Source organism: Peromyscus maniculatus, chromosome 3 (assembly GCF_049852395.1).
Source record: "Peromyscus maniculatus bairdii isolate BWxNUB_F1_BW_parent chromosome 3, HU_Pman_BW_mat_3.1, whole genome shotgun sequence".
In the NCBI taxonomy this organism is placed as follows: Eukaryota; Metazoa; Chordata; class Mammalia; order Rodentia; family Cricetidae; genus Peromyscus; species Peromyscus maniculatus.
The window spans coordinates 126,197,271-126,201,586 of record NC_134854.1 but is presented as its reverse complement, the minus strand read 5'-3'; the positions used below and the strand labels follow the sequence as shown (position 1 = coordinate 126,201,586).

General features: G+C 36.1%; 1 pseudogene; it reads right to left on the bottom strand.

The window, feature by feature from the left end:
• Positions 1-3,850: 3,850 nt before the first annotated feature.
• On the bottom strand, positions 3,851-4,316 carry LOC102914699 (cytochrome c, somatic pseudogene; annotated as a pseudogene).

Genomic DNA, 4,316 nt, shown 5'->3' with positions numbered 1-4,316 from the left:
TGGGGAAGGGTAGTGGTGGCATTTTAGAACTTTGGGCTGGAAAAGCCAATGAGTGCTCAGGCTGCCTGATCTGCTGTTGTGTAAACTTAAGAGATGCAGACAGAGATGCAGACAATGGACACATGATTTGTGAAGTTTCAGAGGGAAGTTTGAAGAGGGAAGTTTGAGAGTCCCTTAAAGATGCTGCTGGTGCCGTTTGCATAACATTTTGTGTTAATGAAATGAAATGGAAAAGTGATATTAATATACTATTATTTCAAAATATTTTAAAGAAAAGAATAACAAATGTTTCTAAATAAAAAGAAAAATGCAAAAAAAGGATCTGTGGTGTCTGGTTATTTTAAGTACAAATTAATTTCAATATATAAACATATTTTAAAATGACATTGAGTTTATATGACTATTCATTATAATCATCACCAGAGACTGAGTCAGGCTATTTCTCTACCTTATCTTAACCCAGTATAAACTGCCCTTGTTTAATAATTCATCAGTCTCATGGTGATATAATTACAGGAATTAGAAAATTAATGTGGCTGATAAACTTGAATCCACTTTGGAATTTCATCAATATTTGGAGAATAAAATGTCATAAACTATATGTCTATTTTGTTGAATTTTTAACACAGCAAACCTAAATAGTAAAGCTTTGATTTCACAATCACTACTTGAACATCTCAAGTAACTTTAACTTTCATTTGCTGACTTGGTCTTTCTTAGAATTCTGAACTGAAATTCACCTGAGATGTTCAATGTCCTTCATGATCATGTATCTTCCTCCTCTCCAAACTCAAGTCTCAGCTCTAAAACTTGAGGACTTCCTAAAGACTTTCTCAGTTTCCTAAAAGAAACACTTCCGTCCCATGGATTCCTCCACTTTTTTGGTTGGTTTCTAATTATTATCTTTGGTTTGCTTTTAGGTAGTTATTTCTGCTGAACACCTATGATTAGACATTATCATGAAAATATTATGCTCAGGTAGAAACTCAAACTAGGTGTGTCTGAAACCTAAATTTATAGATAAATGTAAATGAAGTTTCAAGATTAGTCAGCACATCTGAAGACAAAACATTAGCAGACAGTTATTTTTTAATTTTCATATGGCATGCGCATATTTAAGAACAGATTTTGAAATATCAGTATTAAAGATCACTTTAGAATATATTATCACCCTCTGTAAAACAGCAGTTGTTAAAGCATCCATAAATAGGGATATGCAAAACAATAATAAGACATTTTCTCGCTCATATACAAAATCTTAACTCCAGATGTTTCTTAGAACTTAGTCTTGTGAAACACCTACTCAATTTTTTTTCAGCCTGTGTTATTGCAATAGCACATCAGTGACAAGTTACTGAAAGGCTTTCTTGTTGCCCCATCCTATAACTACAGGTGACTAACTTAAAAAAAAAAAAAAGATTAAAAAAAAAAAACAAACTTGAATAGCTAAGGCTTCTTTGATTTGACCTTGTCCTTCTTTACCCTAAGTACAGAAAGGCATCATTTTTTATCAGGGTTCGTGGAACCTCCAAGCCTCTTAGCTCTGGCTGAGTTCTTTCCTTGCACTTGAATGAAAAATCTATTTTTTTAAGGTCCAAAATGAATTTTTTCCCGGAGCTAAACTTTGAGTTCCTAGAATGAGTTTTTGACAGCTAACCTTATTTTATCAAGTAATACATCATCGAGAAGCACTGACTTGATGGTATATCATGTGGTCCAGATGAAGTATTACATCTGTAGATCCTATAGATCAAAAGACCCACATCACCTAGGCAATACATTCACTGCACTGTCACCAGAGCTGTGGAAACCTACACAAATGACAGAGACCTTTTCAGGTTTATTTACAGGAGTATTATTTATTTAGTAAATCCTGTCCAGTTGTGAGGGACAGGATTACGTCCACTATTCCTAGAGAAACAGAATCTCTCTGGGCTTTTAGTAAATATATCTATGATTGAGAAAATAGAATCAAACAAAACTGATGAACTGCCCTTTCCCACTTAAAAATGGGAGTCCAGCTGTTATTTTTCAATCTCCTTTTAAAACTCTGCTGTGAGGGAAATTACAACTCTCCACTAGAGCCGGGGGTGCAGGAGATGGAGTTAGTCTTTGGTGTTTGTTCTGTCTTACTTTGTACATAACTTTCTCCTCAGGTGCCTGCCCCTCATTGAAATTTCTGAACCACTCGTGGCCCCTCACTGTGACTGACTTTGGTAGAGGAATGCATGTCCTTTAAAATATCATGAGTCAAAAGAGACCCTAAAACTCTGACTCTGTTACTGAACTTATTTCTTAGTTCATATAAAATGGAAATAGGAGTCACCTAAGATTTTGGGGCATGTTAAACGAGATAATGCACATAAAGACACTAGGCAGTGGCTGGTGGAAGAAGCAAGCAATGACAAGTTCGCAGCATTTTACCCTCATTTCTTTTCCCTAATCATCCTACCTAATTACTGTGCCCTTACATCTTACAATAATCCTTTGATTTGGGTCATGTCCCAATTTCAATACTCCTTCTTTAGGGGGGTCTTTTCCTAACTTCCTCCTTCTGATTTATAGTACCAGACTCTTTTTCTTATGAGTAGTTATTAAGAATGTATTCAGATAATTGTTAGGTTTGTAACAACAATGTTTGTTTGATTTTGGAGACAAGGTCTCACTATGTAGACCAGCCTGGCCTCAAATTTGCAGTGATCCCAAGTGCTAGGACCACAAGGTGAATACCATCATACCTAGCTTAATTATTAAATAGTTGTCTTACTTTATGGTATATAGGAAAATGGCCACAAATTTGTTACTTCTCACAATACTGATTGTAGAATAGTTCTCAGCCTATGAATGTAGACAGCATTAGTCACATAATTGACTAATGGACTTCAATGCAAGTGGTTTTCTGTGACTAGACAGGCTTAGTTCAGAAGTAGCATTGGAGCCTTTGTCTGTGTTCTGCTGGAAAACTATAGCAGAGAAAAGCTAGCACCCAAGTGATGATTGATAGACACAGAGATATCCTGTAAATCCCTGAAAAGGACACATGAAAACAATTCAAGAACCTAGCTAACACCTTGGATCATTTCCAGGTAAGAGTCAACAGGAAGTTTTATTGAAACAGGTTCTCCCAGATATCATAAGGATCAGAAGTAGACTAACCCATTACCCATTCAAGTTGCACACTTTTTTTTTTCACCATCCATGGTTGTTTTTAATTTCTTCTTACTGTTGGAAACTTACAAACTATGTCTTTAATCTTCCCATCTAATAAGTTGGCAGAGAGTGCCACTGCCAATCGCACATATACAAGAAGTCCAGTCCTGTGTTTCTGAATGGGTGTTTAAGGACAATACTGGATTACACTTTTGTCTTAGATAATAAAGAATTCGAAAGTAAGGTCTAAGTTGCTGGTTTCTAAAAGTATTTTAAGTTAATAGTTCAGCTATAAAGAAGTGCTAAATACTCTTTATTTGATATCATACATAGATCACAGTAAGTGCCTTTCAATGGTGAAAGGCAGCATCCTTTGACAGAGAATTCTAATTAAAATGACATCACCAAGTCAAGAATAGACAGTTGCTTCCTGGCGTTCCATTGCCTGTAACAGGCCAGTGAATACAAACTGAAAGACAGGTGAGTCTTCTTGTTTCTGAGAGAGTGACAGAATTTTCCCAGTGTTTAAACATATCCATATTCCCAGTTATATAAATTTAAATATAAAACCATTCAACAGGTTTGAGGTGACACCCCACCTTTGTGGAAAGTATAACTTTAGTAAGTCCAATCCGATCTTGAAAAAGGGAGAGCTGTGATAGTGACTGGAATTGTTATTTTTAAAAAAGATCATATCCACTTTACTATAAGTCATTTTTACTTAAATCAGGACCATCCCAACAAAAACATTGTTAGCCATTCATGATCTGAATTTTGATGTATGAATTAAATTATGGTACACATTAAAAGCCATGAGACATTTGTTTTGTAATAAATAAGGCAGTGGAATTACTTATCAGTGGCCTTTTTAAGATAAGCTATTAGGTCTGCCCTTTCTCCCTTCTTCTTAATTCCAGCGAAGATCATTTTTGTTCCAGGGATGTACTTTTTGGGATTCTCCAAATACTCCACCAGGGTGTCCTCTCCCCAGGTGATGCCTTTGTTCTTGTTGGCATCTGTGTACGAGAATCCAGCGGCCTGACCAGTCTTCCTCCCAAACAGACCATGGAGATTTGGTCCAGTCTTATGCTTGCCTCCCTTTTCCACAGTGTGGCACTGGGCACACTCTGAACAAAAATCTTCTTGCCTTTTTCAACATCACCCAT